Raw genomic sequence first — 12,664 nt, 5'->3', positions numbered from 1 at the left:
TCAACCTGACTGTCGCTCTGCAGCCTATAGCTGCTGAGAAGAGTTATCTGAAAGAAAGACCGGGATACAATGCGTTGTTTACCGAAGCAGCTCGGCTGCGCCGCCTTGCCCGTGCACGCACTGCACTTCTCTGAGCACACAGATTGTCTCGCGCGTGCCTTGACGCAAACAGGCTCTTAATTAAGCGGACACGCCGGTGACAGGGGGCGCTGTGCGTCGAACGAAGGAGTCGCATCTCTTCACAGAGGGCTGAACGGCGCTGAGACGACGTACCGTAAGATACCGCGCATAACACGAACCTGAATACGGTGCCAGGGGAACCCCCAAGTAGCAATGCAAGCTGGGCCAATGTCGGCCCAATGTTGCGTTAACCTGGCCCACTGTCAACCCACTATGACTACAAGTCAAGCGAACGTTGGACATTGTTCCTGTGTTACTAGGAACAACTTTGGGGCTTCCAATGAAACAAATGATTAAGAAACTTTACTGCGTATAACAGAACTGATAAACAGTTGGTTTTTGGTCTCATAACACCTTATTTACCACATACCAATACAAGATAAATTCGTGAGCAATGTCAAGAGGTACACCACGTTCATTTGAGCAACGATTACTCAAAATGTGGGGATTCGTATCTGAATGCTAATAAGAAAAACAAAAGGCAGTTTTCCTGTTGAATATATTTAGTCATATTGACTACTCTTATGCGGGAAATATGCGTTTAGCGACCCGGCCTACTGAAAGTATTTGGAGTGTTCCTTTTGGCATTGCTCGAGGGATTAGCAATAAAATCGTATAAACCAGGTTCAATCATATAAAGGTGTTCAAATGGTTTTTGGTCTTATATGACCAAAGGAGCCCTACGTATAATTTTTTACAACCGACTATGATAGGTATATTTACCACGTGCTTGAGTCCGAAAAAGAACTCCCTTTCACTTTCACTTGCCTTATCATTTTCTACATTTCGAATACACAACAATTACCTTCCCCTATGCTTTCTCTGGCTTCAGTATCCGTTACTTCGTATGCTTGTGGCTAAGGAAACATTTAGTCCCTCGGATCCCCTACTCCTCTCTCGTGATCGATATATGCGAGATTTTACGGTAACCCTTTCTTCCTTGTGGCATTCCATTCTTCTTTCTTTTTTTTTTTTTTCTTCCTAGCGACTTTTTCTTAAGTGTGTTTGCAGGCGCGTGTGTGCCCTTCCACCTTATTCTCCATATTAGCACATTAAAGCAATTGTTCCGTTTCGATGAACGCGGAGCTTTAATGTTTAATTACAAATTATGTGAAGTACCTTTATACTACGAGTAAGTCCTGCCGTTGTGATTTTGTCTCGGGAGAGATGAGGAAAGCATCAAAGTACGAACGGTTTTGTTTTCCTTTGAACAGCATTTAGTTTTTTGTGAGAAGACTTCGTAAGACCTTTTCATCGACCTCTGTCTTGTCTCTTGCTGTCTTCTGTCTCTTGAAGCACGATGCTTCAAGCATTCTCAGGGAGAAAGACGGAGATAAAAGGAGAGACGGAGAGCTTGCGTGTTCGTTTGCACGATTAGCCGCGTTTACATGAATGCGACGGTCGCGTATTTTCTAGTCCACCACTATAATACTACGCGAAGCGCTTCACATGTGCTGCATATCCTGTTCGATCTGTCCTGTTCATTCACTTGCCATGTCGTCTGCGCCGTTCGCCATGTTGCCCTATGTAGTACACTTGCGTATACGTAAGTACAGTGCTCAGCGATTCAAATGCTATATTCGGACCGCACGGGCGTCCTCCGCTTATTGCGTTAGCATTAAGCAGTGAGTGAAATTGCTGAGGGTCCAAATTCAGTCACAATGTGTCACAAGGGCTCTCGCTTTTATACTACTCAACGATGCATCAGCTCGGTGTCCCCAGCGCCCACCGGTGCAGCAAAAAGTGCCGGCAGCTATGCGCTTCGACTATAGCGTCTATATTGCTGAGCACTGTACACACACACACACACACACACACACACACACACACACACACACACACACACCACACACACACACACACACACACACACACACACGTACATACGTACGTATGCACCAAAAAAGTTTACGGACCAACGGAACTGACAAAAAGCTGAATATCTCCACAGTCTCCAAACGCAGCGTGGTTTCCCATTTCCAGCCCCTACTGGTATATGCGCGAACATTGTGATGTACGGTTTTACTAGCCACTTCTAACGGCTGCTCGGATATTTAGCGTTTTCTGCGATCCCGTGGTTCGTAAACTTTTTTGGTCGATAGTACATACATACATACATACATACATACATGCACATACATACATACATACATACATACATACATACATACATCATACATACATACATACATACATACATACATACATACATACATACATACATACATACATAATACATACATACATACATACATACATACATACATACATACATACATACATACATACATACATACATACATACATACATACATACATACTATAGGTGCATGCGTACGTACGCACATACATACACACATACATACATACATACCCCCCCCCCACACACACACACACACATACATACATACATACATACATACATACATACATACATACATACATACATACATACATACATACATACATACATACATACATACATACATACATACATACATACATACATACACACTGAGCATGTGTACGCTCTGCAAGCTCTTTTTTGCGGCTTGCCCTTAGCTTAGCCGCGCATAGGCGGCCCGTAGTTTCATCTTCCTTTGACCCTTCTATCTTTCATGCGAGACATTCTCGGCTGCCGTTTCTTTAAGAAGGCTCGGCTATCGTGTCGTCCCCATTGAAGTATCCCCATTTGAGCGCGCTAGGCCGAAACGGCTCTCGCGCGTTCGCGTCTCCTATCTCGCCTTTTCCTGAATGGACGGGGTCTCCGAGGTCACCCATCCGCAGCCTCTGAATGCCCTGCGCGGTCCGCTGGTCGCGGCATAACGCTGCGCTCGAGACATTCTGCTTTCTGGCGCCTCTTGTGGCATGCGACGTGCCGTTTCTATCATTATTTTCTTTTCTCGTTATCTAGCATTTCAATGCAGTCTGTGTCCCAGAAGAGGTGAGGAAAGCAACAAAGTACGAAGGTTTTGTTTTCCTTTGAATTGAATTTAGTTATTCTGAGAAAACTTCTTAGTAAGGCTTTGACTGGGGTTCGTGGGTATGACATCGTTCTGTTTACTGCGCTGTACTCTTACGAAGGACCAAAAAAGAGACTGGCACACATGTGTGCAACTGCGTCTGAGATTGCGTACATACGTGTCGGTCTCTTCTTTGCCCTTTGTGTAACAGTATAGCGCAATAACAGAACGAAGATTTCAGACATTTTCATCGAGTCTGGCGTGCGTGAGGGCGTGCGTGTGCGTGTTTGCGTGCGTGCGCGCGCGCGCGCACGCCGTGTCCGTTACTTCGTAAGCTTGTGACTAACAAAAAAAATTGAAGACACAAGTTGTACAGAACACATAAGAGAGATGATACCGCTCTGAAGCTCCAGTTATGTTTCGCCATTCGCTGGCATGACACCGTAAGACTGAATGCTCATCCATCAATTATCTGCTTCGATGAGCAGATACGGGGCTCCTCATCATAGTGAACCCGCAGTTAGGGACGGTTTCTCAATGACGGACGCTCCGTTGTGTAACGCTGCGGTGAGAGTTGCACAGCGCTGGCCTCGGCCGTGATCAAGCGCAGGAGCGCAGTTCTCTGAATGGTCTGCAGGAACCATTAGTTATCGTTCCCACAAAGATCCAGGCCGGAGCGAGGCCGATTTAACGACGTCTATGACAAATGGCGTCGAGACGATCGAAATCTGTATAGCTGCATTGGAGGTCGGACGGTCGGGTTAACGTTTCTTTCTTTCTTTCTTTCTTTCTTTCTTTCTTTCTTTCTTTCTTTCTTTCTTTCTTTCTTTCTTTCTTTCTTTCTTTCTTTCTTTCTTTCTTTCTTGTCTGACCCGCTGCAGACCCTCATCCAAAGTCCTTGATAACTGTCCTTATCTCTAGAATACGACAATCCCAAATGAAACTCGAGTGGTGCAGTGAGGGTTCAGTAGATTCGAGGTAGTCGTCATGCTTCCAATTGCTCAAGGGGCGAAACAGCGGTTGCGAGCGCCGTCTGGCGGCAGGCTGCCCGCTGACGCAACGTGAGGTGCGAGGGGGGGTCATGAATGACGTATTCACAGTTTTCTCCTCCTCCGCCCGTGTGGCAACGCCAGTGCAGAGCAGACAGGCCGTTGCCTCAGTCAGAGATTGATAGTCGGCGCTCGCGTATAGTGCTTTTCGTCCTCCATGCTTTGTTCGCTGTTTATGTAGGTTTGTCCTTACGCCAGTTTTGAAACTCATGAAGGACTACAGCTCCGCTTCGTGTACAGCAGCGGCGTTGCAACCTCGACAGTGCGGGCGTTAACCTCATTTAGACGCGAGGCTGGTCGTCATAGTTTCCTATAACTTGTCTCTACCGTCATTTTCTGGTGCAACATACAGCTTGTCTTTTAGGACGCAGCGACGCTTAACTGATACACTAGACAAATCCCAGCATTGTATCTAAGTTTGGATTCTGAATATTCAGATAGATAGATAGATAGATAGATAGATAGATAGATAGATAGATAGATAGATAGATAGATAGATAGATAGATAGATAGATAGATAGATAGATAGATAGATAGATAGATAGATAGATAGATAGATAGATAGATAGATAGATAGATAGATAGATAGATAGATAGATAGATAGATAGAATAGATAGATAGATAGATAGATAGATAGATAGATAGATAGATAGATAGATAGATAGATAGATATTGTTTCAATGTCTCAAAATAATGGCACTAGAGTGCAACTATTGACACTTTTCGCGGAGCAGTTTGTTCTAGAGAAACGAGATGGCGCTTACGGCGGCGCGCCATACGTCTCTCATCGACCGTGTACGAATACGAAACCATTACCGCTTCTACCTTGCTTCTGTGCAATCAGCTGTCGGAAATGCAACTCAGTTTTCGCTAACGTGCTGTGCTCCATTCATGCTGGTTTGAATCACGTGGATTGAAAACGTGTGCAGTAGTTGGCTGCAAAAATAGTGACTGGCATATTAAGTAATGTAATGAATACGTGGGGCCAAGTTTGCGGACCGCTTCTGCAACTGTTCATACATGTTTCCGGCACTTCGAGATGTACGGCTTTCCTCGAGGATACACAAATTTGCTCATACGCCAGCGTTGTATTGCTAACCTTCAAAGAAAGGGCGCTTCCTATCACAGTAGGTTTCGCACACAATATCTACACACATCTACCTCAACTGGCACGGAAACTTACACCCACTCTATCGTCAACATGTCAAGAATAAGTGAAGGCGCGCACATTTCAATATATGCGCACTATATACGCACAATAAGTGACGGACTACACCGATAGCGCACGAATGGTCCAAGCTGAATGTTTCGTGACGGTCCACAACAGTGAGCGAATTACTAGCGATAATACGCACTTGCTACAAGGTATTACAATGTACAAAACAGCTACGTTTCAAGCCTTGTGCGCAGCAAGAACAAATCTAACGGAACTGGGCACACCCACGAGCGATTAGGCAGAAAATGATCAGATAGTGACCGCACCGCGGAACCTTACTGAGTCAGAAACGTGAAAGCCGCTGCTTCAAAATATTTACCCCCCCCCCCCCCCCAAATCAAGAACGAAGACCAAAACACTATAATCCTGATTCAGTTGAAGAGCGGAAAGTTTGGATAGCTTCGAATAGATATTTAGCCCCGCTTTTAGAGCAAGCACCATATACGCTGCTCGCGCCGTTTGGACATATAGCTTAATCAGCTCCGAAAGCGCTTTTGCATGTTCTCTGAAATTGTGGCCAAAGCTTCGCGTCGTCCACCCAGTCACCGACTACGATATCTCCCGAAACAGAGGTTTGCTAAGCCGAACCGGCGTCATACACATCCATTGTAAACACGGAGGCAGTTGAAGCAAGCAGTGGACGCGTCACCACGCGATCAAGCATGGCAGCGCCCACGGGATCGCCGCGAAAAGGGCCAATATAGAGAGGCAATAAATCATGGCAGCGATCCCTACCGTTATATCTAAGAACCCATCGAAGCACCTTCGAGCACCTTCGTCGAGCAAGCTTCAGACAGCGCGTGCGCATTATGGAGAACGTGGAAACCCTTTCGAGAAGCTTAATTAACCCGCCCCTCCATGAACCATTGGAGGGCATGTTACCTTTCCCTGCATAATCGTTCCCCCCTTACCTTACACTTGATGCGAATACATTCCCGTCATTTCGAATAGCCTAAACAGGCCTGCTCCCGCCCTACGTAAAATCAAAGCGTCTGTACGCCTACCTCCAGGACAAATAACTTATCGAAAAGCCTCGAAGGAAAAATGAGCACCGCGTTGATAGCACCTATAACGACCTATATACAGAAAATAAAATAAAAAAACGCAGTCTCGTCGAAACGCGGTGTATCCTCTCGCTCTGAGTGCGCGGAAAGAAAATGGGCTCGGCACCCGGCCGGTGCCTAACGAGGCCTAACACTCCGGCATACGGGCGTTGGGCCTCTTTGGCGCAACCGAGGGTGCCAGGGCTAGGGGTAGGCTTAGCGCTACAGTCCCCCGGCGTAGAACCTATCTCACGAGAGGCTGTGCGCATGCAACCCGTTGGCGTAAGCCCACGGTTCCCGCGGCGTGCCGCCAACTATACGGAGCTGGCGGTGAAGACCACTCTCCAGGAGCCTGAGATGGGATCACGACGCTTCGACCGGTCGGGGACGCCGGAGCCCGGAGACGGGATGATGGGGATTAAGGGGTCCGCAGTGCGGGATCTCGAAGCAACAGCCAGCGAACGCATTCATCAAGAGATTGCGGACGTCACTGCTTAAAGAAGGAAAAACTCCGGCGTCTTTCTCATTACCGTACACATTTGCGCGCGGAGCGGTGAATGTGATTAGGAGTTACGTGCATAGAAGGGCTCGGACGTCCTCTAGAACAGCATCTGAACCTGAATTCGGTACACGTTGTCATGATAACTCTGTCGCGGAACACGAGACAGACCACTGACTATAAATCGTATTTTATTCAAAGCATGTATACATGGTTCATTAAGGTAAAGACTACGCCCAGTTGACGTAGGACATTTTAGATTCAGGAGGACCAGTACAACATATGTCTGAAAAGGTTTTGTATTTGGGACCTTGTACGGACCCTTGTCGCCGGCTTGATGTTCTATAAGGCTCTCGCCCAATTCTTGCACGAGAGCTGGTCTAGATTTGAGAAGTTTGAAGAGTCCTCGCTGTCATTCACCACCATTTTAGCGCGATAGCGTTCCCGTGTCGCAGAAAATCCGGTGTCGGCGTCGGTGGAGTTTCCGCGAGCGAAAATTTCGTATATATTTAGGTATATGTATATGCCACGCCTTGCTATATGACATGCGGTATATGCGGGTTATATTGCGACACCATTCTATCACTAAAGTTGCTCAACCTGAAAATTATGTAATTTTTCTGGCGCGGCTGTGTGTACTACCTCCGGGATCGCCCACGCAAGAGGCCGCGTTTCTACCAGAGAGCTCGCCTTCGTGCATATAGCGTTCGCTGCCAGTGGTTCCGGGTGAACATTACGGTTACATAAGCTGCAGTGGCCGGGAAGCGCGAGAAGCAGTCAAGGATCTTTGAATGCTATCGCGTTCCACTTTTAGAGGCGAAGCTTAAGCGTCCTCCAAATGTTTCGTCCTCATCAACAACTTGTCTCTCTCTCTCTCTCTCTTCACTCCCATTTCCCTTCCTCAAATCTGAGCAGCAGGTCAAAACTTTGATTCAGGCCGACCTCCCAGCTATTCTATCATAATAAATGTATATCTCTCCTTGTGCCCTTGTGCATCAACTCCTGCTAGTGATATTGCTGATGTAACAACGCAACTATACAACCACTGTAACGTGACGCCCAGAGCTCTGGTGTTTCGACCCAGAGTTTCATTCAATTAGGCTTTTAATAGCTGTTCTTAGTCGACCCTTCAGCGTCTGTCCGGCGTCACGCAAGTCACGTGACCTGGAGAGGACGAGAGCCGAGCCGGAGGAGGGCAGGTCATGTGACCAGCAGGGGAGGAGAGGCGTGCTGGGGGAGGAGGCAACCAGTGAGAGGACGCGCTGGGCACGAGGAGGAGAGGCGATAACAGAAAGCGTTTCTGTGCGGCGCGCCCCTTCGGATAACGCGCAACGCGCAGAGCTGCTGCCGACGCCGTCCGCGTTTCCCCGCGTTCGCGCCGAACGCGCGCCGTGTCCGTGACTACAGCTGATGCCTCTGGTGGCGGCTCGGCAGGTTTCGACTAGAGAACTGGACACTCGTCGAGTAGCGTCGGAAGTCGCTGCTTCTTCTCGCCTCTCAACGTTTCAATATACTATAACTTCCTGTTGTAGATATGTGTTCATTTGTGTTTACGCAATTGCATCACGTGCAACACACGCACATGTAACACTCGGAGTAACTAACATAGCTTCGCTGTTCGACCATCTTCACGGAGTGGAAGGGGTGGTGATTTTTTTCTCTCTATCTTCCGTAATCAACACCCGCCTGTCATATGCGTCTCGCGAGTGTCGCGCAGATATCGGAGAACGTACTTGAACGGTGGGGGAGGCGGGGAATTGCGTGTGTACATTAAATTGCCACGACATTCGCAGCTCTTCTATTTTTTTATAAAAGCCGCGGCAATAGAAAATGGAAGATCTGTAAGGAAGCCTTCCATACCTTTGTTATATAAGGAGCTATCGTTTTGTGATGCGCGATAAGTGATGCGCCCACTTAAAAAGTTCACGTTTTGTATTCTTGCGTTTTCGATGCATCATTTCAACATGTCTGGGTTATTATAAAATCTCGCATATGTTTGTGTTCTTTTGAAAAATAAAAACTAGTTGGAAGTCATCGTTGCTTTGCCCCCTCTCCCCCTTCTTTTTGCCGTCTTTTGTCTGGTTTCACGCTGTTTAACAAGATCGGCCCAAGTCGTAACGAAAGAGGACGTAACGTTCTTCGCCGGATTTCACTAAGTCCGTTTTCATGTCATCATCGTCATGCCTTCCCCTTGCCCTTGTCCCCTAACCCCCCCCCCCCCTCCCCTCCCGTAACACCTTGCAATACACCAAACGATACTCGATGACCCGTTACCTAAACGAATGCTTCCCGTGATGCTCGGGAATCTGTAATTTTTATAATTATTAGCTAAATTACGGTTATTACTGTCAGCGCTACCGCTAACACAGTCAATGCGGGTCACATGACAACAATTGAACTCCGGCAATGAAACGTCGCAGCCTGTTCCGTTACACTTCGAGATGAAGATAATGAAGGAAAAAAACAACTTACATGACGGTATGCCGTCTCCTGTGCAGCAATCATGAGAAACGAGGAACACAACAATTTGAATTTCCGCGGTGTCGTCGTTGGAGCCACTACACCAATTCTTCTTCAAGGCTGATCGAAGTACGGTGCGCGTCTTGTGGCAACTCGGAGATCGAGTGCCCGTACCGTGTGCAAACATAACGGGTGTGGGCAGTAGAAAAACGCAGGAATATTTCCAAGCAAGCGGATTACCCTCTGATATCAGAAAAGGGTCGTGCAATAAACGAACGCAGATAAAACGGTACGACCTGTTTGAAAGTAGACACAAAGAAGTCGACTATATTACTATTGAAATAGCTCTCCAAGAATGCAGCTGCCATGAATGAAAAAAAAGAACAGAGTATAGTGCACATCATACTGTCGCAGGATTTTGCTGATTTACTTTTATTGCGATACCAATTATACATGGACAGTACACGTGAATTTCGCTGTCGTCGTGGGCGTCGCCGCGAGGTTCCGCATAAAGTCCAAGTGCGACAAGATCCTGTCCCGCCGTATGCTGCGGGTGCGATGGAAAGCGTGCGCGTGTGACACAAGAAGAATGGTGGCTTAGTGCGCGCCTAGTGCTGGAGGTCACGTTATAAAGCGCGCGCAAGGCGGGAGATGGGGGAAGGTGAGCGCGCTTTACCGTAATCTCCGGCGGGGGAAAACGTAGGCGAGCCGAGATGGCTGCATGTGTGCTGTCTTCGGGCGCGCCTAGTGCTAGAGGACACGTAGTCTCAAATTTTGGAAAGGCGTTGAAACGAGAGGCAGCAAGAAGCGTTCGCTCACCTATGCCTGCACTCTTCCTCACGCTGACGTTGCGATAGATAGTGTTCGCGGTCATCGAGTGAGATCTGTCTATTTCTGCCTGTGTGCGCGAGACTTAATTAGTAAGCGAATGCTTACTGCGACCTATACGGCCAATAAAACTACTAATCTTTCTTCATGTAGTTGCATAATATGTAGTTGCGGGCGAAAATGCTAACTGTTTTTATCTTATTGCCACTGGCGCGCAGTCGTTATCATTTTCTTACGAAGCATGAGTTATCGCATTACCCACGCACATCGGCGCGTGCATTTATTTATATATTGTGTGTTCGCGACTCTGCACCGTTATCGCCCCATCTCAGTATGTCTTCAACTCGATAGTTCCTTCTTACCGAACAGTCACATTGCTATACGCGGCAGGGTTATCGGGAAATATATGCTTCATGCAGATAGCGGACCGCTCCAGTTCTGATTCAACTACCGCCGACGGCACTCACCGTTATCGTTGCGATTTAAACGTTGCTCTCCTTTATAGGCCCAAGTTCACGCAACAAAAAATGCGATACCTTATTCTCAATTTCTGCAAGTATTCCTATTGCTTCGTTGGCGCTATTTCGTGATATTACCACGTGTACTACGTTTTTAAAGTAATCTGCCGCGTTTCTTTCCCCTTTCTTTTCTTTTTCTTTTGTTCACATCGGCTTCTAGACGTAAATCAGTGTTGCACACGTTCACTTCCGCGCGAAAGAGGCTTTCGCTTTTATCAGACTACGAGTGCTACCTCACGAGTTATATATTGACGATAGCACCACGAACACGTCATTATCGAAAGTATGCGATTCTACGTCCAGTAACGTTGGAAAAGCAATCGTTCATTGCGTTGACACACGCTGTCTAAAACAACAAAAGAAAAGGAAACAATGAAGCAGAAACCATCAGACGATTTTCAAGTAAGCGATTTCAAATAGTTGATGCGGATCACAGAAATCAAATGGCACTATTTCACTGGCAATATACTTCCGAAGCATGCATGCTGACTTCAGCAACGGGGTTTGGTCTTGAGAGCACAAATTATCGTCGACATGGTATGGTAGACGACAAGGCAATGTGACGGCGCAACGACGGCGAAAACATGACCGAGACGACGTGACGATAACGTGACGGAGACGACACGTGACAACGGCTGAGAACTCGCGCTTCCTTATTCGCGCGTTCCTCGTCCTCTGTCGTCCGTTTTCTGGTGCCTGGACACAACGCAGTAAAGGTGGTGTTCTCTGTCTGCTTGGTGTCCGTCCCATGGGAGCCACGCGCTGGTCGTCTGGCTCAGAAACCACGGCCCTGGCGACCACAACTCTTCACACGGCACAGAGCTCTCCCGCGAGAGCGCGTCACTTTCTGCCAGGCCAGCGCCCAACTGCTGAACGATAGTAAAATAAAAGCTAATCTCTCGTGGTACGAACTGAGTGACCTGTAAAGCAAACTTCTCCTCAAGCCTGCTTTGAATGATACAAAGCCGAACTTCACTGCGTCAGGGCCGCTCTGAACTGCAGGCACAATGGCCTGTAAAAAGAAGGGCATCGCTGAAGCATGCTTCCCCCCGTGACACTTGTAACACTGGAAATGACAGTTTTGTAAAAGAAAGCTATTCCCTCATCGTACGAACTCAGTGACCTGTAAAGCGAGCTTCTCCTCAAGCCTACTTTGAATGCTACAAAGCCGAACTTCACTACGTCAGGGCCGCTCTGAACTGCAGGCACAATGTCCTGTAAAAACAAAAAAAAAAAAAAAGAGAGAGGATGTTGCTGAAGCGTGCTTCCCCCCGTGACACTTTTAACTACGGGAATGACAGTTTCAACGAATGCTTCTAAGTGAGCTACGCACGTATGCGCGGACGCCTTTCTTTCGTGGCATCAAAAGCGCGACATACAAGCAATCACCAGTAAAGGTATGGGGACTTGTAGTGAGAGTGCCATTGTCGTAGCATCTATAAAAGAAGTCTTTTTGAAAGCGGTCCAAGCAGGTCAATGCGAGCTGTATGAAAATCGTTCGTGTTGTATTTCGACACGCCTGTTTTTAAACGAATGAATAAATGAACGCAGTACCGAACACAACATGCCGTTTTTGTACGAATATACAGTTGAAACTCGATTTAACGATGTAATGACCAGGCTCGAATTATTTCGTCAAATCGGGAAGTTCGTAAAATCGAGACACAGATTTTTCGGTCCTTCGAAATCTAAAATTGTAACATAGCGACACCCAAAAGTTACCGCGGCATTGTATTTGCCGCTAACCCACGTCTGCACGTGTGGAAAAACCGCGAGGGCGGCCGAATTGCTTGTGCGATGCAGGCCAGGTAGACAGTCACGTGAAGCTATGACATGCTGCCGATATGCAAAGACGCGGGCGCAAAGACCGTGATTAGGGCGCCTAGATGTTTTGACGCGATAGCGTT

Source organism: Dermacentor silvarum, chromosome 10, assembly GCF_013339745.2.
Source record: "Dermacentor silvarum isolate Dsil-2018 chromosome 10, BIME_Dsil_1.4, whole genome shotgun sequence".
NCBI classification, from domain to species: Eukaryota; Metazoa; Arthropoda; class Arachnida; order Ixodida; family Ixodidae; genus Dermacentor; species Dermacentor silvarum.
This window is presented reverse-complemented; position numbering follows the sequence as displayed.